The following is a 25,567-nucleotide window of genomic DNA, read 5'->3' as shown; positions in this document are numbered from 1 at the left end:
TCTGGTTTAAGCACTTGGGCTTCAGGCCACTTATTTTACATTAAGAAGTTTCATGGTCTGCATTCTTGTGGGAGGAGAGGCTGGACTCTGCCATTCTGAGCTGAGAATTTCTGGTTAAATTCTTATAGTGCCTGCATATTTGAACTATTTCTTACTGAAATTGGTACACCTTGTTTGCTGTAGCATAGACTAGATCCAGGACTGCTGAATCTAGCTTTGTTTGCATGCTTGTTTGCTTGTTATTTCCCTGAAATGCTAATTCCACCTAAAACACGGCTTTTCAGTGCTTCTGTGGATCCCTAGTGACATCTGCATTGCTTACTGTACTTATTTCCTTGTTTCACTTGAAAGAAAGTTACTGTTTGTCATTTTTTGCATTTAAGTTACCTGTAGCACATTGCATTTAAGTTACCTGGCACTTGCTCACTAAAGCAATTATATAAGTCAGCACTAAAAAATTAAAAGCATTACATCCTCACAAACTCCCCTTGTGTACCTTGTTCCCCATTGGCCCTTTTTTTGTCAATTATAAAGGAATTACCAATACTATTCTAGCATGTCCAAGGGTAAGTTGTCAATCTCCTCTCCGGTCCAGCTGGTGAATCTGGGAATCTTGAGGCAATGTTACAACTACCTCATGTAGACAGACAACCCTCTCCTCCTCCCAACAAATTCCAACACATGTGAGAGATGCAACCATATAGCCAAACTGGAGGCTAAGCTCTCTCAGCTCAGTACTGGTGAAACCTGTCAGGAGGAGAAGGAAACCACACTCACTACAATTCCAGTCTCACATAGACCTACCACAACAGCAAACCAAACACATAAACACACAAAACATACTGAGGCTCTAAATAAAAATCTGCCTAAGCAGCAGAGACCTCCAAAGCAGACACCCAAGCAACCGCTACCCCAAAACAAAACACGTGCAACATATAGCTCACAAAGCCAGTGTGCCGAACAGTCACAGCCCTTAAGGCTAAACAACACACCTGATACACTTGTAATAGGTGACTCTATCATCAGGCACACTGACGTCCCGCTCACCAGGCTGAAAAAGGAGAAGGTCATGGTGAGCTGCCTGTCGGGTGCTAGGATCCGTCACATAACACAAGCACTCAGGTCACTCCAAGGCAAGTACAAATATGACTCAGTCATTGTCCATGCTGGTATGAATGACCGGAGACGTACCTCCCTGGACTACATGAAAAGAGACATAGAGGAGCTCTCTGAGCATGTGGCCCAGGCCGGTATGACCCTGACCTTGAGTAGCATCTTACCCTCACCAAGAATGATGCCACAATATGAAGACAAGATGATCAACTTCAACAATTGGCTTAAGTATTGGTGTCATTCAAAGTGGATCCAATGCCTGTCAGCCTGGGATGACATGCTCGACAAGCCACGTTGCTTTGCTAGGGACAGCTTGCACCTGTCACCCCTGGGTTTTTGGATATTGGCAAAGGCTCTTGCTACCCCCATAGTGCCTTTTTTAGGCAAGGCTCAAAAGACAAACCCACCTCCATAGGTATCACAAGGGATAAGAAACCAAGAGTAATGCTACTCAATGCCAGAGGTCTAAACCTCAAAATGCATGCACTGGAAACTCTCCTTAGCATGGAGAACATCGATATTTGTGCAGTAATAGAAACCTGGTTCAAGGCTCCCGAGAGCACCCTAGCACTACCAGGTTATACCTCATACCATGCTTTTTGGCCCCAAAACTTAGACCGAACCAGAAAAGGAGGGGGAGTATCAATATTCATCAAAGATACCAACACCTCCAGGTTGGTGGCACAGCACGAAGCATCAGAGACTATCCATGTGCAACTAACAGTGGGTAAAACTGCCTTTCAGTTTATAGCCTGCTACAGACCACCCTCCCAAACCCAGGAACCCCACTCGGCCTTCCTGAGAACACTGGAAAATATGAAGGTCTCTCTATTATATTGGGCAACTTCAACTACCCAAACATAGACTGGGAGCATTACTCTAGCTCCAACACCCTGGTTCAAAGGTTCCTAGAATTTATAAACTCAAATGCTATGGAACAACTTGTTACCACTCCCACAAGTGGGGAAAACATACTGGACTTGATCATCACCAACATGGGGACTCTATGCTCCAGACCAGAAGTGTATCCCTTACTGGTAAGATCAGACCATAAACTAATCTCACTGGATATTCACATCCAAAACCCACCCTCTGCCCAGAAAACCACAGTGAAAAACTTCTCTAAAGCAAATTTCACACTCCTCAAAACGGAGGTGGAATCCTTCAAAGCCCCCGGGCCTGTGGAAAATACGGCCCAGACCTCAGAATCCTTTATAAATGCATTCCATGAACACCTTCAGGAATGCATGGATCATGCAATCCAAAATAAAACCAAGACCCAATCCTCCAAAGGCAGACGTCCTGACTGGTGGACCCCAGCCATAAACAAACTATACAATAGAAGGAGGAAGCTACTACATGATAGAGGAAAATCCCAAAAAGGGAAGGCATCTCTGATCAGTGTTAGCAAAAAACTACAGGCACTCATAAAATCGTCTAAGGCCAGCTTCGAGAGAAAAATTGTACAGGCCACTAAGGATAATCACAAATCTTTCTTTAGTTATGTTAGGAACCTGGGTGGGAATTCCCAGATATGCTCAGAATTAGTCCAAAATGACAAAAAATACACCGAACCCACAGACATTGCCAACATCCTAGCTGACAGGTTCAGTGCAATCTTCTCACCCCCTCCCCACCAGAAGGGCAAATATCTATCCAAGCAGAGTGCTGCCCCCCTGACATCTCAGATGCTCAGGTAAGAGCCGCCCTCTACAAAGCAAAAAACACAGCATCAATGGGACCAGACAGTGTCCCAGGCTGCGTCCTACATGAACTCCAAGAAGAGCTAAACCCAAACATAAAACTACGTTTCAATCTCAGCCTTACCACAGGATATGTACCCAAAGAGTGGCGTACAGCAACAGTGGTCCCTCTACACAAAGGTGGTGCCTCAACGGATCCTAGAAACTATCGCCCGATAAGCCTGACTAGCTTGGTCTGCAAAGCTATGGAAAGGATCATCATGGACCTCATAAAAAAAGATATTGGGGACCTACAGACACTGGATCCTGCCCAGTTTGGCTTTGTTAAGGGCAGATCCTGCCTCTTAAACCTGGTCAATTTCTTTGAAATAGTCACCAAGGCCATTGACGAGGGGAAGGTGGTCCACACAGCCTACCTGGACCTCGCAAAAGCCTTCGATACAATACCCCACTCGGGCATTATAGATAAGCTCACCAGCTTAAATATAAACCCCTATGTCACTAGATGTGTTGCAAACTGGCTCAAGGACAGAACCCACATGGTTAGAATTGCTGGAGCCATGTTAGACTCCAAACCAGTTACAACTGGTGTCCCACAAGGCTCAGTCCTGGGACCTCTCCTGTTCGGTATATATTTCTCGGAGGTACAGGCCAACACGGAAGGACTGTGGCTGACCAAGTTCGCAGATGACTGCAAACTTGGCGCTATAATCGACTCTCCAGCTGACACAAGCATCCTACAAAAGGGCCTCATAGAAACAGACAACTGGTGCCATAGCCATGGCCTCAAGCTAAACGCCAAAACGTGTATAGTCATCCCCTTTGGCAAGAGCAAGGTGCCCACAAATTACCATATAGGTGGTAATCCATTAAGTACGGAAGAAGTAATTAGGGACCTGAGGATTAAATGTTGATATCAATCTCTCATTTGACAACCACATGGCCAAAGTGGTTAGAAAAACATTTTATATAGCCCACCTAATCATGAAGGGATTCACATCTAGATTAGGGGAGGTCATTGTGCCTCTTTACTCATCCCTCATCAGGCCCATAATAGAGTACAATGCCCCTTTTGGGATGTACCTTACCAGACACTTGCAGCAACTGGAAAGACCCCAAAAGTACCTCACCAAGAAGATCCAAAGGCTGAAACAGAGGCCATATGCTGCCCGGTTAAAGAAACTCCAGCTCTACTCAGTGGCATACCGCCTGCTCAGAGGCGATCTGTGCCTAATGTATAACACCATGTCCAACCCAGAATTAATGGACATGCTGCATCTCAGAAAATCCAAGTCCCATTGAGCTACACGCTCGGGAGACTTGGACCTCACCACTGACATAAATAGGACATGCTGGAGGGACAGATTCATAACCCAGAGGCTCCCTTCACTCTGGACTAAAATCCCAGTCCAGGTTAGGCAGAGTCCCTCATTGACTCTCTTCAAGAAGAATCTTGATGAGTAGATGGGGGATCGTAGGTTTACCCCGGGTATCACTTCTGTGTCACTGTTAGACAGAGGCACAGTATACTAACCTCGAAAAAGTGCATAGCAAAATTAATTTAAAATGGGTGGCAAAAGCCAAACACACTCTGGCTAGACTTATAAATGCCCTAGGGCAGATAGCCTAGTATGAACCTATGAACCTATGAACCTCTACCCACACCCCCAGGTTGTTGCCACAGCGTGACGCATCACAGACTATCCACGTGCAACTAACAGTGGGTTAAACTGACTTCCAGTTCATAGCCTGCTACAGACCACCCTCCTAAACCCAGATAACCCACTTGGCCTACTTAAGAACACATGAATATATGCAGGTGTCGCCAAACAACAATATATTGGGCAGCTTCATTTACCCACACATAGACTGGGAGCATTACTGTAGCTCCAACACCCTAGGCGAAAGGTTCCTAGAATCCATACACTCAAATGCTATGGAACAACTTTTTACCACTCCCACAAGAGGGGAAAATATGCTGCACCTGATCATCACCAACATGTGGACTCTATGTTCCAGACCAGAAGTGTATCCCTCACTGGTAAGATGACACCATAGAGTAATCTCACTGTATATTCACATACCAACCACAGCCCCTGCAAAGAAAACCACAGTCAAAAAGTTGTGTAATGCAACTTCCATGTATTCACATGAGGCAGGCTTCACACATGGGAACTATTTAAGGTCACTGGTACATATGTCTATGTGGCACACACATACCTCATGTGTGCATTGACATTACTGATATAATATATGTCATACAATATTAAAAGCAACACCCAACACACACACTGAGCATTTGCAAGATTCAAACCCCTACCTAACTATGTTATGACACTTGAGAGAAACGCATTAGCGGAGCACGCTATTCGCATTACTGAAAGATTTCCCTTCTCCTACTATACTTCTAGGGTGCTGATATCATCAGTGTTTAGAAAGAGGAATGTACATCATGTAGTGTGTTCTTCTAGTTGCCAACAGGGACATTGCTTTCACACAGAATTGCACACACACTAACTCCCCCCTCCCCAACCACACACACTGCACATTTGCGGGATTCAAACCCCTCCCTAACTATAGTAGGACACTTGAGAGAAACGCATTAGCGGAGCGCGCTATTCCAATTAATGGGCATCTTTTCTTCTCCTGCAGTATTTATAGGGTGCTGACATCATTATTTATAAAGAGGTATGTACATCTATTGCTATCTGTCAGTAAGGGGGATAGCATATATATGCATTAACAGACGCCTACTTCAGGGTCACATATGCACATCAGCACTGCCAGGTTATAATTTTTACCATGCTTCGTGACCACAGGACTTGTAACACACAATACAACCAGTTCAGACCACCCCTCCTATATCCAGGAACCACACTTTGCTTCCCTGGGAACAGTGTAGGATATGAAGGTGTTCATATACACCATTACAGTGGTTAACTTCAGGTACAGGTATACTGAGTGGGGGAACTACTCAGGCCTCAACAACATCACCCTACAGCCACTACAATTTGTGAATCCATGTGCTATGGCAGGACCAATCACCACAGCCACAAGGGGGAATACATATTAGACCCGACCATCTGCAACATGGGGACTCTATGTTCCACACCAGAGGTAGACCACCATTGTTAATATCTGACCATAACCAACTTTCCCTGGACATCCATATCCCATCCCCACAACAGGCAAGGAAGTCACTGAAAACAAAGTATTTATCAAAAGCAGACTTTGCACCTGTGAAGACTGGGGTGGAAGACTTCAAAGGACCCATGCTGGGGGATTATACAGGCCACTCTGCATAATCCTTGACAATTGCATTCTATGAGCATCCGGAAGGTTTGCATTGATCATGCTATCCCAAATAAACCCAAGACTCCTCCACAACAGGAGACCTGTCTGGTGTACACCAGCCATATATAAGCTGTACAACAGAAGGAGGGAGCTGATACATTACAGAGCAATATCCCACAGAGGGAGGACGTCTCTGAACAGTATTGGCAAGACACTTCAATCCCTCAAAATCATCACTTTGGGGGCATGGCTAGGATGTAGACTGGTTAGCAGCATCTTTCCTCAGCTCTGCACTCAAAAGATATTTCTGACAGGAATTTTTAAAAACTAGATATTGTAGACAAACCTATTTTGTTGAATTACTTCTACTAATATCACTAGAAGTCTACAGTGCAAAAAATGTGGCTTTAAACATTATTTTTCCTGTCAAAAACAAGAAGGAAGGTATCTGAGTCTACTGAAAATGAGCTTTTCTAAGCATACCACACAGGACCAGATGATGAAAAAGGAGATACAGTCTTTATTAAATGCTATACAAAACTTGTCAGTGAAATTTGACAAAATGAATACCAAACTGGACACTTTTGAGGAGAGATCTACAAAACAAATACAGCAACTACAAGAAATAATGACGCAACAGAAGTCTCAAATAGCTGACATAGAGAGATCCTTAAATGATACTGAGGGCAGACTCTCAGAACAAGATCTTCAGCTACAATTTTTATCACAACAAAATGCTTCATTACAAAATAAAATAGAGGATCTAGTGAACATGTCCAGACGAAATAACCTTCGCATCTATGAGCTACCAGAGAAAACAGAGGGAGATAACATGGTGACTTTTTACTACCTGGTTTCCAGAAGTTTTAAAATTGCCCGAAGCTCTTTCTTATGGAATTAAAAGAGCCCACAGATCCTTAAGAGCTGCTTCATCAACCATCACCCAAGATCAATAATAGTAAAGTTTTTTTCATCACAGGACAAGAAACTTATTTTAAAAACAGTATGGTCAACTTCTCCAGTTAAATACAAAGACAACATAATCAGATTTGATAATGATTATTCTGCTGGAGTTATAACTGCAAGAAAAGAATGTCTCCCTCTGATAAAGGAATTGAAAAAAAAGACAACTTAAAGTCCACTTGCTGTTCCCTGCAAGAATAAAAATATTTTTTACTGAAGGTCCTAAAACGTTTGACACTCTGCAAGCAACAGTTTCTTATCTTTCAGCTAATAAAACCTTGGATAATGTGGAAGAAATGCATTTCTCTCAATTTGGGGTTAAGCGTCACTTAGAAAAAAATGAATGGAGCACTGCTGACAAGAAGAAGAAGAAACGATAAAAGACATATGAAAAACACAAACATTATTGTCTTCTATTTGCTCTGTAAAGCAAAAAAGTTATTTGAAAGCATTCATGCTTTACACATGTGTCAGTCTTTGAAACAATATAAATACAAGATAAGCTAGACATTTTATAACTAAAGGAAACAACCCTAAAAGAAAGCAAGGTAACATATCTTTCTCTATTACAGTGTAAATACTTACAATCATGATTTTTCTAACTCTAAATGATGTTTAGATAGTTCATTTATAAATGACCTGCCTTTTACTGCTAGTATAGAATATGATGTATTTACACTGACATATTAATGTGGTGTGTTTAAATGAGCATGATTCCTTTTTATATTATTTACACTAAGCTGCATGAAATATCTAAACTGATGTATTTAATACATATAATAATATATAAAAAATGATAGTAATAACTGTCAAAAAATGCCTTGAAAAGTAATTATCTATTCTTTGATGCTAAAAGTGCCTTTTTGACTAACAAACAACTGTTTGGCTTGTATATCTGCCCTTAATGTTAAGAAAACTAATAGATGTTTAATGAGCTGGTGTTCAGTTTAAAAAAAAAGCCCCCAAAACTTCACTTACTTTGTTTTTGTCTTCCCGCCATGGTCATGAGCTGGGAACTCTTATTTTACCACCCCTGAATGAAGGTTCTTCGGTTAGAATCCATTACAGTGTGTTAAACCTTCTAACAGCACAAAATGAAAGTAAACAGTCATGAGTGATGTCAGCACTAAAACAAGACAGTATGGGTGTGGTGTCAGCTCCTAAGCTACTTAAAGTAACCAGCACACTATTTATAAGATAGCAAAGTGCTTTTACAGTTTTAACAAATATTAAAAGTACACTGAAGTACCTAATGAATTTAGAAGGTATCAACACATACATGACATTTTATTATATTCTAATATGTGTTATTCATTTTGAATTGTACACATAAACAGCACACAACGCTTAAAAAGAAGTATATCACTTGGAAGAAACTGTATGAATAGTTTTCACATACAGACTTTACTATAATCTTTTCTGATAAGATCACCCACGTAAATTACTATAATTTAACTTAATTTTATAAAAACTTAATATATCTAAGTCCTTGACTGGAACTATATAACATATTTGTAAACACACTGCAGCTAGTGTACTCAACCTTAAGAATAGTAAGTCAATTAAGGTCCATGAATGTAGCTATGTGTTATTAGGCATTTTAAGGGTAAAAAGGAGTTGCAGTTTAATTATCAAGATACTCTGTAAATATTAAATTGTTCAAGTAGCACAATCATTAAGCAGTAATGAGCAAGAAAAAATCTCAGTCTTGCTTATGATATTGTTTTATATATATATATATATATATATATATATATATATATATATATATATATATAAATATATATAGGAAAGAACTGCTGAATTATAAGTGTGCTTTTATTAAAGGCAAGTTATATTAATATTGAATATCCTCACTGAAAATGAATGGTTGTGTAGAGACACAGTAACTCCCATTATATAACCAAGGCTAAAGAGATTGTCTTGTATGACTAAATTGATCAGCCTTGAACCTTAGATTGCAAATAGACATACAACATACTTTTACTTATAATACTGAATATATATTATATAACATCACAAACACTAAAGCCATTGTCAGCTACATCTCATGTCAATCAGCATTAAAATATGATTTGAATAGCATAGGCATTTACTAACATATTGCTGTTGGTACCTGATATGCATATAAGTAACAGTTCTAATTTCTGTCTATGAAAGTAAATACCAGGCTGTGTGCATTTGTTAATTATGAAACAAGAGCGTGCTATCTATTCTTTTTAATATCCTATAGGTATGTACTTGTTAGAGACACACACATGCTGCAAAGCTGCTAGTTATTGCATATTCATTAGTATATTTCTGACTGCAGTGTTATAAATATATGGTGTGGACCACTTGAGTTGAGAATATGTCTCTATATTGGGCATGTTCTCTGTTTGAACGTTGTATATTATCTATAATATGATATGGAGTACCCTCACTAAATTCAAGGAAGCCACAATAGAAACAAATATTTATTAAAAATGGAGAATAGAAGGATGAAGAGAAAAATGAAGGAAAATGGTTGATGGTCATATAAGGTTATCTTTTCCTGTGTATGTCGAAGAGTTGAAAGTGATAAGTACCAAACAATTGTGTTATAGCATATTTAAAGCCTACTTTGCTTCTCATATTTTCCAACCTTACAGTTATAATGCTGCAGATAAATCCTGTAATATCATAAGGAGTATGAGTTGCTATTTGACATATGACATATGTGGTACACTGGCGATGAAATATGCCAGTGGCACTAATAAATATATAGGAATTGCTAAGAAATATAGTCTTAAACTATATAATACCAATGCCAAAAACAAATTAGTAGCATTCATACCACTAAAATATGACTTTTTGAATTAAAAGAAAACTATAAGATTACTGATAAATGACAATACAAATGTAACGTTATATTCATTGTTACAGATACGTTCTGATTTAATCAACTTGTGGCATGGTTAACTGATGCATATAATGCTTAACATTTTTTTATGTATGTATGCATATATGTGTGTATGTATGTATGTGTGTATATATATATATATATATATATATATATATATATATATATGTGTGTGTGTGTATGTGTATGTATGTATATGTATATATGTGTGTATATATATATATGTATATATATATATATATATATATATATATAGGTAGACCATTACAATAAATTTGATACCTATGAATGCCACTCACACTATAAGGGAAATAGACAGCAAGTATATTAATGTTAAGATGCATAACCGTTATTGCTACACAAAAGATATATTAAAATAAAAAAATTTCCTTTACAATTTAAACAAAAACAAATAGTTAAGTATTAAATCTATGTATAGTTATGTTGCCTTAGTGTTTTATAAAATATTAAAAATAGATAAAGACTGTATTTAAGTAATATGTAAAGACAGATACATGTATACTTAAAAGATATATAAGATACTTTTCATTATAAAACTACCATATGGTGGGGCCGGGGGAGGATGCTGAAATGCAGACTTAGAGAGATCGCTTGAATGATTAGATCATTCAAGGATGAGATGTTTTTTCTCATGTAGGGGTTTGGTGGTTGTTTATCTTATATTGTTCTCAGTTATGATCTTGTCATTTACTTTTATTGGGTGTCTATAATCTATTGTAATACTGTTGGAAGAAGAAAGAGCAAGTCATTCTCTTCATGTACACACATCTACACATTGTTACGAGTATATGAATATAGATAAAAGCAAAGCTAATATAAATCCAATTGCAAAATGTATATCTCTTAATGTAAATGGTTTAAATAATAGCTGCAAAAGGGGAAGTCTTTATAGATATTTAAAGCTATGTGAAGCGCAACTAGTATTTTTACAGGAAACACACCTTACACAGGAAGACATAAATAAAATAAACAATAAAAATCATACAATACTAGGAAGTTCCACCTATAATCAGAAGCGATAGGGGAGTAGCAATTCTGTGGAAAAACACTACTTTAATGCCTAAAATCATAAACACGTTCCATGACAACTCAGGAATGTTTTGTCTAGTGACAATATCTATCAATGAAATGATATATACATTAGTGAATATTTATTGGATACCAGGACCAGGTGTTAGAGTGGCCAAACAACACTTAGAAGACATTGTACAATATACCAAAGGCAATTTAATCATAGCTGGAGATTTCAATTGCATTATAAAAGAAACTGACACAAATACTAAAACTACACGTAAGAGATCACCTTTAACAAAGTTGTTATCTGAGTTTGTTGAAACTTTTAATATAGTTGACATAAATGAGTATGCTATCCCAGATTCACTATTCTTTACACATTTTTCCCATAGACATAATACATACTCTAGAATAGATAGAGTGTACATAACAAAGGATTTAACCTCTAAATTAAATAAAGTCAAGACAATTTCATGTCCATTTTCGGACCATAACACCATAACGTTTGAGATGGACTTATGTTTCAACAGAAGGATATCAGTAACAAGAATACCATCTTACATAACAAATCTCAAATATTTTAAGGAATTTTATATTAAAGAGACACAAACATTCCTAGATATCAATCTTACAAAAGATGTATCTGAAATATATATATGGGATGCATTGAAAGCATACCTATATGGAAGAGCGGTGGGATGGTATAAAAATAAACAAAAACAGTGGAATAAGGAATTAATGGAATTACAGTCAAAAGTAGATAATTTAAAGCTTGATATTCAAAATGGAAACACCATCTTAATAAAAGAACAAAAGATACTAATAAAAAATACTCAGAGATGCTACACCACAAAACAATGATCAACTTAGAAAAAATTAAACTATGTTACTATTCAATGAACCCTAAAAACCAATGAAGAATAGCAAATAGGACTAAAAAGATTATTAAAACAAATCAAATCAAGGAAATACATAATACAGAAACCAGAAAGAAAGTATCTGATTTAGAAGGAATACTAGAAGCTTTTAGGCTATTTTTTCATAAACTTAATAATCAAAATGAGAAAACAGAAACACATTCAGCATTGAAAGCTTTTCTCAAAAACAGTGTTAAAGTTAGGTTATTAGAGGAGCAGGTACAACTAATAGATAAACAAATAACAATGACAGAACTTTAAGCTGAAGTAAATAAGCTAAAATTAAACAAAGCTCCAGGTATAGATAATATCACTCCAGAAATGTTTAAATTACTATCAAATGAGGCTTTGCTGTTGTTATTGAATGTCTTTACATCAGTTAAAAATGGTAAAGACATTCCTCCTTCTTGGAAGTACACATTAATATCACCAATTCTGAAACAAAATAAAGATCCCAGTGAATGTTCATCATAATGACCCATTTCACTTCTTAATATAGATTATAACATTTTTATGGCAATACATGCTGCTCGAATAAAACAATTACTACCACTTTTGATAGAGGAGGATCAAACAGGTTTTATAAAAGATAGGAACACTTATGATAACATTAAACGAATTCTTTCCTTAATTGATTATATAAATGTCACAAAAACAAAATGAATGTTATTAGCTTAGACATAAATAGCGCATTTGATTCAGTGAACTGGGATTATCTGTGGTTAATTTTAGAAGAATATGGCTTCTCAAACAACTTCACTTTGTTAATAAAATCATTATATGAAAAATCATTGGCTTATATAAAACTGGGATCTTGTCTGTCTAAATCTATTAAAATAACTAAGGGCACAAAACAAGGCTGCCCTCTTTCTCCATTATTGTTTGTGCTAGTCATTGAACCCTTAGCAAATAATATACGTATGGATAAAAATATTGAAGGAATACAACTAGACAACAGCCTAGAGCTTAAAATTCAACTTTTTGCTGATGATATTTTAATTACCTTAAAAAATAATAATAGCAGTTTAAAATCATTATGGGACTCAATTCAAAACTTTCAAAACTTTTCAAGTCTTAAATTTAATGAGAACAAAACAAATGTATTGCTTATAAATACTAATAAAAAAGATCTAAATAGAAAATACCATAAATATATCTCTACCGATAATATAATTAAATACTTGGGAATTATAATAACTAACAACCCAGATGCTACAATTGAAACAAATTATAAAGAGACCTTAAATAATATTAAAAATCTAATACAAAGATGGAATAAATTCTTCTTTTCAATGGAAGAAAGGCTTTATATAATTAAATGATCATATTTCCGAAAATTCTTTATGTCATACAAGCGTGTTCTTTGCCACCAGCTAAATCGCACCTAAAACAATTAAATGATTTAATGGTAAGATTCCTATGGTATCCAAAAAAACCAAGTATAGCTATGAAGTATCATCTAGATGATTGGGATATAGGTGGCATAGGTTTACCAGACATAGAAATATATTTGCATTCATCCATTATTAAAACAATATCATTATGGCTAAATACAAAATATACATCAAAATGGAAGCTAGTTCATGAGAGAATCTGGTTGAAATCAGGATTTGTAGTAGCAAATAAGTATACAGATTTCATACAAAACAATTTTCTATGGCTGATGAAGGAATATATGATGATACATAAGAATAAAAATATAAGTTCCAAATACATTACTTATACATTAAAAAATTTCCAAAATATGTGTAATAGCAATTCTGATATTAAAGCATGGTCATTTCTTTTATATCCAGTAGCGTACACACAAGGTAATATAATAACATTTAATATGGAAGTAGTCAACGTGCTTAAAGAAAAGGGATTAACATATTGGCATCAATTGCTAAACTCTGGAAAACCTCTGACAATAGACCAGATTAAACAGAAATTAAATATGGAAGATAGTTCGTGGTTACATGTACAAGAATTAAGACAGTATATATTAAGCAAACAAGAAACAATGCAACCATCAATAAGACGACAAAATGTTCCTAACCTTATAGAACATATAATATTACTAATGAATCAACCCATTACTGGAAAGGGATACTTATCATCTATTTATAAAACAAACAAAAAAATAAAAATGCATAATAATGACAAAATATGGGATTATTATAGATCAGTTAATGTGCATGTGCCAAATGACAGAGATAAAAAACTAATTCTTCTCTCTCCAAAGCAGACATCACTTTCATTACATGGAGACTTTTTACATGGCAATTCATACACAGATCTTATGTAACCCCTCATAAAATGGAACTTATGTTTAAGAAAAATATTGGCTGCTGGAGATGTGATTTATCAATAAAAGCAGACTGGCAACATATGTTCTACGAATGCCATTTGATTAAACCATATTGGGATAAAATAAATTATTTTCTGCAAATGGTATTCAATGATAAATTCCAGATTTCCAAATTTATTATTTTGTTTAATGCACCTGTACCCGACTGTGTGCCAAGAACAAAATATGTAATCTTATGGACTCTCCTAGCTATTGCAAGGAAGAACATTACATCAAACTGGAAATCCAAAGCTTCATGAATATGGTGTCAGCAGTATCGCAATTGGAAATGAACACTATTAAAGGAAGAACTGAAAGAACTACATCATTATACGTAGCATGGCAAAAAGTAACTGAAATACTGGAGAATAATGACTGCAGCAGATTATAATCAGGAAACAATTGTATAGGAAGTCAATTATATGTCAACAATAGACACCCTTGTAAATACTTTATTTTGGTTTTAATGTTTGATATCTGTTTAGAGGTTTTAGCCTACCTTTTTAAATAATTTGTAAATACTTCATTGTCATAAATAACCTGCATTCATGTTTTCTTGTTTTTGGAAATGAATAAAAATATAAAAAAAAAAAAAAAAATCATCACTTCAAAGTGTTGACAGTGAAATTGTCCAGGCACTGCAGATAAGGCTCCCCTCAGTCTGTAATTGACACCCAATTACTGTTATAAGTCCTCGCCAACCCTCTTCCAGAAAACTCCAGCCACATGGATGTGACATTGCAAATTCAACCCCTGGGATCTCCACTGTATCCCTGCTTGATGGAGGCACAGCACAGTAGCCTTAAATGGTGCCTTCTGTGACCTACTTTACAGAGGCACAGTAGCCTACTGTACTGGGGAGGCAGACGCCAAACACACTCTGGCTAAGCTTATGTATTCCCTAGGGCAAACAGCCTAGTATTGACCTCTACACCCATATGTTTAATTTTAAGATGCACAATATTTGTTGCTGATAAACTGTTTGCAGGTCTTTATTGCCATAGCTTTCCATGTTTCTATGAACAACTTGTGTATCTGTGGAAGATGTTTGAATATGAGAGGGACCCACTATTTAACTTATGTCTCTGTAGTCATTTAACTGTGTGCACTGGGCAGATTGCTGTATTGTGGGAGGTTCCTGGATTAACACATACAAATACCAGATATGTGTGGCCAACTGCTAAACTGAGACATGGCCTAAGTGTGTGAGCATGCCCAGTTCAGGCTTTCCATGGCTTGCTACTTGACATATGTCTCATTTAGTGTGCGAGCATGCCCAGTGTGAGCTTTCCATATGTTGAAATCTGCAGTCCACCACATTTGTGGTTGTGTGTGAACTTCAACAAAATTTCACATTTATAGTTGTGTGTTGGGAGTCATGTTGTGTACTTACTGCCCAACTGCTTTGTTTTGAATCCAACAGGGATTATACTGTGCCTGCAGGGATTCCATGGGATAGTTTGCATACAGTTGTCAACATCCTTTCCTACTGACCAAACACTGTAATATCGTATAGTGTACTGGTTCAGTACTTTCACTGTGGTGGACAGTATCCTGTGTTTCAGTCCTATCACGGCTTTAAATATTCATAGTGAGCACACCAGACTGGTTAATGGCCAGTTGTGCAAATATGACCATGTTGCATTTTGTTCAGATATGGACTACTTAAACCAGGCTTGTCCAACATTGGTAGTGTATTCTGCAACTTGGGTGGACATTGACAAACACTAGCTATGTGCCCTAGGCCATTTCTATTGCTAGTCAGAGAGTGTGTTTGTCCTTCAACACACACTATAACTGGAGTTTGCCATGACATATTTTAAGGTTAGTATACTGTGCCTCTGTCTACCCGTGACATAAAAGTGATACCCAAGGTAAACCTACCATCTCCCATCCACTCATCAAGATTCCTCTTGAAGAGAGTCAATGAGGGACTCTCTGGCTAACCTGTACTGGGAGTTTACTCAAGAGTGGAGGGAGCTTCTGGGTTATGGATCAATCACTACAGCATGTCTTATTTATGTCAGTGCTGGGGTTCAGGTCTCTCATGTGCATAGCTCACTGGCATTCAGATTTTACAAGGTGCAGCATGTTCATTGATTCCAACTTGGACATGGCTTTATACATCAGGCACAGATTGCCTCTGGGCAGGCAGTATGGCACAGTGTGGAGCTGCAGTTTGTTTAATCAGGCAACACATGGCATCTGTTAGAGCTCTTTGATCCTCCTGGTGAGGTACTTTTGGGGTCTTTCCAGCTGCTGGAGGTGTCTGCTAAGGTACATCCCACAGGGGCAATTGTCCTCAATTGTGAGGCTGATGAAGGATGACTGAAGAGGCACGATGACCTCCCCTGATCTAGATGTGAATACCTTCATGATTAGGTGGGTATATGGTATGTTTCTGTAACCACTACAGCCACATGGTTGTCAAGTGCAAGATATCTATCAACTTGTGTTCCCAGGTCTCTTATTACTTCTAAAGTACTTAATGGGTTAACACCTATGTGGTAATTGGTGGGCACTTACTGTTTTTCCAAAGAGGATGACTATACACTTTTCTGTATTTAGCTTGATAACATGGCTCTGGCACCAGTTGTCTATTTCTATGTGGCCCTTTTGTAGGATGCTTGTGTCAGCTGGAGGGTCAGATATGGTGCCCAGTTTGTAGTCGTCTGCAAACTTGTTCAGACACAGTCCTTCCATGTTGGCCTGTACCTATGGGAAATATATAACAAACAAGGGAGGTCCCAGGACCGAGCCTTGTGGGATGCCGGTTGTAGCTGGTTTGTAGTCTGACATGGCTGCAGCATTTATGACCATGTCAGTTCTGTCCTTGAGCTGATTTGCAACCCATCTACTGACATAGGGGTTTATATTTAAGCTGGTGAGCTTATCTATAATGAACAAGTGGGGTATTGTATGGAAGGCTTTTGCAAGGTCCAGATAGGCTGTGTGGACCACATTCCCCTCATCATTGGCCTTGATGACTGTTTCAAATGAGTCAAACATGTTTAAGGGGCAGGATCTGCCCTTAAGAAAGCCACAATGGGTAGGGTCCAGTGTCTGTAGGTCCCCAATATCTTTATTTCTGAGGTCCATGATGATCCTTTCCATAGCTTTGCAGACCAAGCCTGTCAGGATTCTGGGGTGATAGTTTGCAGTATCCATTCAGGCACCACCTTTTTGGAGAGGGACCACTGTTGCTGTACACTGCTCTTTGGGTACATATCTTGTGGTAAGGCTGAGATTGAGCAGTAGTGTTATTTGGTGTTCCATTCTTCTTGGAGTTCATGTTGGATACAGCCCAGGACACCATCTCGTACCATTGATGCTGTGTGTTTTGCTTTGAAGATGCTGGCTGTTACCTCAGCATCTGCAATGTCAGGGAGCCAGCACTCTGCTGGGATAGATATTTGGCATTTTGGTGGTGGGAGGGGCGGAGTTTGCAATGAACCTGTCAGGTTGGATGTTGGCAATGTGTGTGGGTTTGGTGTATTGTTTGTAATATTTGAGTAATTCAGAGCATATCTGTGAATTCCCACCAAGGTTCCTACCATCAGTTAAGAAAGCCTTGTGATTATCCTTAGTGTCCTGTACAATTTATATCTTCATAGGTTCATAGGTTCATACTAGGCTATCTGCCCTAGGGCATTTATAAGCCTAGCCAGAGTGTGTGTGGCTTTCGCCAACCCTTGCAATGTGAATATTATGCCCATTTAGGGTTTACTTTACTGTGCCTCTGTCTAGAAATGACACAGTGATGACCCCCGGTGTAAATCTATGATCTCCCATCCACTCGTCAAGATTTCTCTTGAAGAGAGTCAGTGAGGGTCTCTGCCTAACATGGACTGGGATTCTGTTCCAGAGTGTAGGGAGCCTCTGGGTTATGAATCTGTCCCTCCAGCACATCCTATTTATTTATGTGTTGAGGTTCAAATCTCCCGCTCTCACGGCTCTGATGGATTTGGATTTTCTGAGGTGGAGCATGTCCATTAATTCTAGATTGGACATGGCCATGTACGTCGGGCATACATCGCCTCTGAGTAGGCAGTATGTGACTGAATACAGCTGGGGTTTTTTCAGCCGGGCAGCATATAACAAATGTTTGAGACCCTTTATCCTCTTGGTGAGGTACTTTTGGGGTCTTTCTAACTGCTGCAGGTGTCGGGTAAGGTACATCCCAAATGGGGCATTGTACTCAATTATGGGCCTGATAAGAGAAGAGTATAGGGGCACAATGACCTCTCTTGATGTAGATGTGAATCCTTTCATGATAAGGTGGCCAATATAGAGGGTCTTCCTAGCCACCTTGGCAATGTGAGTGTCAAATGAGAGGTTACTGTCCACTTGTGTCCCTAGGTCCCTGATTACTTCCTCCGTACGTAATGGATTACCACCTATGTGGTAATTTGTGGGTACCTTGTTTGGTATTTGGAGAGACATTCATTCTCTGCGGTGTCTTCAGGAAGGCTGAGTGGGATTCCTGGGTTTGAGAGGGTGGTCTGTAGCATGCTACAAACTGTACGTCAGTTTTGCCTATGGTTAGTTGCACATGGATGGTCTCCGATGCTTCGTGCATTGTCAGTAACCTGGAGGTGTGGGTATCTCTGATGAATATGGATACTCCCCCTCCTTTTGGGGTTTGGTCCAGGTTTTGGGGCCGAAAAGCATGATATGAGGTATAACCTGGTAGTGCTGGGGTGTTCTCAGGAGCCTTGAAGCAGGTTTCCGTCACTGCACAGTCATCAATGTTCTCCATACTGAGGAGGGCCTCAAGAGCATGCATCTTAAGGTTTAGACTTCTGGCATTGAGCAGCATTACCCTTATTTTTTTTCCACCTATGTTTTCTAGGGAGGTGGGTTTGTCTTTTGAACTTTGCCTAAAAAAGGCACTATGGAGGTGACCAGAGCCTTGGCCAATATTCAGAAGCTCAGGAGTGACAGGTGTAAGCCATCCCTGGCAAAGCTGTGTGACTTGTCAAGCATGTCATCCCAAGCAGACAGACATTGGATCCCCTTGGAAAGACACCGGTAATTGAGCCAATTGTTAAAGCTGATCATTCTGTGTTTGTACTGTGGCATCATTCTTGGTGAGGGAAAGATGCTGATCAGGGTCAGGGTCATACCAGCCTGGGCTACATAATCAGAGAGCTCCTCTATGTCTCTTTTCATGTAGTCCAGGGAGGTACGTCTCAGGTCATTCACACCAGCATGGACAATGACTGAGTCATATTTGTACTTGCTTTGGAGGGACCTGAGTGCTTGTGTTATTTGGCAGATTGTAGCGCCCAACAGGCAGCTTACTGTAACCTTTTCCTTGTTCAGTCTGGTGAGCGGGACATCAGTGTGTCTTCTGACTATGGAGTCACCTATTATAAGTGTATCCGGCATGTTGTTTGTCCTTAAGGGCTGTGACTGTTTGGCGCACTGACTTTGTGAACTATGTGTTGCATGTGCTATGTTTTGAGGTAGTGGTTGCTTGGGTGTCTGCTTTGGAAGCCTCTGTTGATTTGGTAGATTTTTAATTAGAGCCTCCGGGAATGTTTTTGTGTGTTTATGTCTTTGGTTTGCAGTTGTGATAGGTCTATGTGAGACTGGGTTTGTGGTGTGTGTGGTTACCTTCTCCTCCTGACTGGTTTTGCCAGTATTGATTTGAGAGAGCTCGGCCTCCAGTTTGGATAAATAGTTGCATCTCTCACATATATTTGTATTTGTTGGGGGGAGGAGGGGGTTGTCTGTGTACATGGGGCAGGTGTAACATTGTCTCAAGATTCCCAGATTCAACATGCTGTAGCTGGCCTTAGAGGATTTTATGTGTGGCCATAGTTTTTTGCCGTATAACTGATCAGAGATTACTTCCCTTTTTGGGTTTTGATCTATCATTTAGTAGCTTCCTCCTTCTCTTGCATGGTTTGGTAATGGGTGGGATCCACCAGGCCAGATACCTGCTTGTATGGAATTGGGTCTTGGTTTTATTTGGGATTGCATAATCCATGCATTCCTGAAAGTGTTCATAGAATGCATTTATAAAGGGTTCTGAGGTCTGGCCCATATTTTCCACAGGCACAAGGCCTTTAATGGATTCCACATCAGTTTGGAGGAGTGCAACATTTGCTTTACACATGTTTTTCACTGTGGTTTTCTGCCCAGGGACTGGGGTCAGGATGTGAATATCCAGTGAGATTACTCTATGGTCTGATCTTACCATTGAGGGATACACTTCTCATCTGGGCATAGAGTACCCATGTTGTTGATTATCACATCCAGTATGCTTACCCCTCTTGTGGGAGTGGTAAGTTGTTCCTGAGCATTTTGGTTTATGAATTCTAGGAACCTTTGGCCTAGGGTGTTGGAGCTAGAATAATGCTCCCAGTCTATGTTTGAGTATTTTCAGTCGCCCAATATAATGTTGTTTGGTGAGACCTTGATAATTTCATGTGTTCCGAAGTAGACCAAGTGCGGTTCCTGGCATTTGGAGGGTGGACTGTAGCAGGCTACAAACTGGGAGGCAGTTTTAGCCACTGTTACTTGCCCATGGATAGTCCATGCTGCTTCTTGCTGTGGTACCAACTTGGGGGTGTGGTTATCCTTGACAATTATTGATAGTCATCCTCCTTTTGTAGTTTGTTCCATGTTTTGGGGCTGTAAAGCATGGTATGAGGTGTAACCTGGTAGTGTTAGGGTGCTCTTGTGAGCCTTGACCCAGGTTTCTGTTACAGAACAGATATCAGAACAGATATCAACATTCTCCATGCTGAGGAGAGTTTGGACTGCATGCATCTTGCAGTTTAGGCTTCTGGCATTGGGTAGCATTACATCTAGGTTCTTATCCCTTGTGATACCTATGGAGGTGTGTTTGTGTTTTGAGCCTTACCTATTCAAGGCACGTGGGGGTGACAACAGCCTTTGCCAGTATCCAAAAGGCCAGGAGTGATAGGTACATGCCATCCCTAGCAGGTGGAGCATCGTGTCTTGCTCAGCATGTCATCCCAGGCTGACACGCATTGGATCCCCTTTGACTAACAGCAATACTTAAGCCAATTATTGTAATTGATCATCTTGTCTTCATATTGTGGCATCATGCTTGGTGAGGGTAGGATGTTAGTCAGGGTCATCAAGTTTGCATATACTACATGGTGTTACATTGCTTAACACATGGCAATCATCCCTCAGGTGGTGCTGCAGGGCTGTCTATGTTGGATGCACATACTACACTCCCTGTACATGTTTAAAAGCAGGTTGTGTCAACTTAGGAATCCCTTTTACTATATGTGTGAGTTAGAGAGAGGTATCATTTCCAGGGTTCCTACTGAGCCAGTGTATGTGCTATGTGTTGCCTCTTTGCCAAGGCATACTGGGCACGCCTTCTTCTGCCTACTGGGGCAGGCTCAGGTTGTTTCTTTTCCAAGTCACGCTCTGCCTTTGATTGGCTTGGCAATGGTGGGGGGCTGTTTGGCCCAGCCCTATGCTGGTCCTGTTGCAGCTGTTTTCGCAGAATCATATTATGTAGCATAGCACATACCATGACAATTTGGGTACATGCAGTTGGTGAGTACTGCAAGGCTCCAACAAATGTGTCCAGGCACCGGAACCATGACTTGAGCAGCCCAAACATATGCTCGATTACATTTTGTGTTTGTGCGTGTGCCTCATTATGGCATTCTTGTTCAGGTGTGTGCATTTCTGATAGGTGTCATCAGCCACAGCTCCAGTTCGTAGACAGCATCCCCCACTAAGTGACCATGTGGAATGTCCCCATTGGCAAATGTCTGGTACAGCTGCGTCAAATGCCAGATATGGGAATCATGGTAGCTTCCAGGGCAACCAGCACACACTTTCATTATTATGCCCTGGGCATCACACACGGCCTGGTAGTTGATGGAGGAGAAGTCCGTGCAGTTAATGTAAGCCCTACCCTGCTCACCAGCTGGAGTTTTGATGCGTATATGCATGCAGTCTATTGCACCCACTACCTCAGGGTATTCTGCTATTTGCTGGAAGAGACACATATTGCTGCCCAATACCTCACGGGAATTGGGGAAATATACATGATCACCGACATGTGCTGACATGGCATCCAGGAACTGGTGCAGTACCCTGGATGCTGATGCCTGTGGTATCCCCATCATATCACCAGTTGGTCTCTGGAAGGTACCTGTTGCTAGTATTCTTAGGCCAACACATACCTTGGTTTCCACTGGGATGGGTTCCCCTCTGTTGGTTCTGTGTGTGAGGTGTGGTCTGCACAGCTCAACAATTTGCTGTAGGAGGTCTCTCTCCACTGTATAGTGCTCCACTATCTCCAGCTCATGTAACCCCTGATAGGTGACCCTGGGCCTGTACACTCTTCTCCGTCTCCTCACTGTGGGTTGTCCGGCAGCATTTGCATAGTCACCACCCTCAGCAAGTTGCATATGTCTCCTTATAACAGCTATGGCAGCCCCTAGCATTTTTGTTCTGAGAGAAGCTTTTTCAGTTTTCACTTCTTGTAGCTTACTCCAGTGTTGCAGTGTCTCTTGAGAGAAACAAACTGCACTGTTGTTTGCAGAGTTTTAAGTGCTGGGCTGGGCTACTGTTCTGCCTGTGTAATTGCCTGCTTCTGATTGTTTTCACCTGCTAGCTCTGCCAGTATTCCCTGCTAGCTTCCTACTATTTCTCCTGCTTCCTTTTTCCCTTCTGTTTACTCAGGGGGGGAGCGACGCGCATACCAGTGAAAACACGCTCACAGCGGCTAACATGCGCGTACACATGCTTAGACGGACTAGAATCTGCTTATTCGGGTTAAAACGCGTGCACATCAGTGCAAACAAGCTTACAGGTGTTTAAACAGGCTCCTACATGCTTATTCTGCCTTAAACGCGTGCACTCATGCCTACACGCGTGCACTCTATCTTACTCATGCCTACCGGCGTGCACACGCGCGCATGCACACCCAGCAAGAAACTTTGGTGTTATCCATAGTGTACACCTTCCATTTCTTGGCTTTCCCATGCCTACTTGTTGACACTCCTCTTTCCATGATGTGTGACTGACAGCTTTCACATGCCACTGTGCTCCAATGAGCTTCATTTCTTTCATACATTCCCCCCCTGTGATGTCACCTATCTCCTACTCTGTTACTCCCCCTTATCCTACTCCTACACTGCACGGAATGTGCTCATTTGCTATGTGACAGTACGATTCACTATCCTATCACTCATTTACATAGGATTGCCTACTAATGCTTAGTTACATGTCTTACTCTCAGCTTCCCCCCTTAGTAACCCCTACTTGGTGGCCATGTTGTTTTCAGCATGCTATTCCCTTACATTGTAAATTCATGCTGGTTTTTTTATAGCGCAGCCCGTTTGTGCGGAGCTGAGTTACGTTTAAACATCGCCAAAAAAAAAAAGCATTTTTATTTTATTTTTGCATCGGGGTACGTTGCCATTGGCCACATATTTGGCCATTGGCATGCTGCCTGGAACATATGCAACCTTTATTTGGAGCTGACAAGGCTCCATTGTGTTATTTGCAGAACGGTACTCAGTTGTCAAATGAATACATTTCTGCAGATAACACGGCTCTTACACGGGCAGGTTTCTACTTCCTGGATTGTGAAATTACCTCATTTGCATGCCTTTCAGCTGCAAGTGAGGTAATTAGCATAACCACGCCCTGTCCGTGTAAGAGCCGCTTTAGGTGCTCTCTTACACGCACATACAGGCTGTTCCTAGATAGCGATGGCTGCATGGAGTCTTACACTACTCTTAGACTCCGTGCAAGCCATCGTGAATCCTGCCCATTGTCAATGCAAACAATCTAATTTTGAAGCAATGTATACAGATAGCTGCACTACAAACTGCTTAAATGTTAAATTGGGGGGGGGGATTCTAGACTATAATGTGCACTATATATTAGATCAGAAATGCTAACAATCTCCCATTATGGCAAAATCTGAAAACTTCTGGAGGTTGCTACAAAGTTGTTATACGTGCATCTATCTGCATCAAGTTGTGACAAATGTTTTGTATCAAAAGTACTCGGTTAAGGAATACATCACATATTTTACATTTTGGCTAGCATACCTTATGTTGTACCAGAATACTTTGTTAGCACGCTGGACTTTATATTTAGCATTTATTTTTAAACACCTTTATTGAATTATCACTTATGACATAGGCACATTTACATAAAATTAATTAAACTGTATTAGCAAGTTAAAATTAACAAACATTATGCTTCACATATAGTGCTATATATCATATAGCCTAAGCAATATTACATAAATTATTCAATTCCCCTTTTTTTAAGCAAGAAACACCTTTATTTTAACCATCAGTTACAACATAAGCAATCATATATTTATATAAATGAAACAAATACACAACACAATCCTAGTTGCTAGCATTTTATATCACAAACCAAAGGTACGTAAATGTAAATGAATAGTGTCAAGATTATAATCCTGTGTACATTTTGTGTAAACCATATGTGATAGTTTTACTACTACAGATTTTTTGCAAACTACGTCATTGATTTTAATGTCAGCTAAACGTTTTTAGCTTCAGAATCTGGATTTTGAAGATACTTACTTACTAAACACTCTTCAAGATTAAAAAATAAACATGAAAAACAATTCAGCTGTACTGTTTGCACAAATAATTGATACACTACTCAGGTTATCTTAGATTCATTTTTTTCTTCATCTTGGAGACCTCCAGCCACTGTAGAAACCTTATTTCATTTGCCAAAATAGCTAGTATTTATATGTTGGTTTATACTCAGAGATGTAAGGGTGTGGCGTTATAATACCAGTAAATTATGCTTTGAGTGAAGCTTTGGAGCCTACTGTCTGTCTGCTGTCCAGTCCCTAACACAATGCCAGCTAAAGCTTTATACGCTGTGACATGTGAGTTTTTTTTTTAGTTGGGTCACTGTTTATGCATTGTTATGACGGTTGTTATCAATTCATGTCATTTACTGCACAAAATGTTTACTTAAAACAACAAAGGCATTGAATTATTACAGATTATGCATAACAGTGAGATTTATGCACTTTTGTTATTTGACAGTTGCATAAGACGATTTTTTTTGGCGTAATAATGATGCTTTAAAATGACACAGAGATGTAATGGTTAAGCAAAGCACATATGGCAATTCTTTTGAAATGTTTATGATTGCATTGAACAATCATATTTTACCTGTCCATAAAGGTGTGCACATGCAAAAATGCAGTTTTTATGAAGAGGAATGCCCCTTTACTCCTAGAGTGTTAAAAAAACAATCAAGGTGTTTACAATGTATCTTGGAAGCAAACATGAACCAATTAAAAGTGTCAGTCACAGTCTGA

This window comes from Protopterus annectens, chromosome 6.part0 (genome assembly GCF_019279795.1).
Source record: "Protopterus annectens isolate FY-2018-M chromosome 6.part0, PAN1.0, whole genome shotgun sequence".
Classification (NCBI taxonomy): domain Eukaryota; kingdom Metazoa; phylum Chordata; order Ceratodontiformes; family Protopteridae; genus Protopterus; species Protopterus annectens.
The sequence above is the reverse complement of the archived record's forward strand: the minus strand, read 5'-3'. Positions refer to the sequence as shown.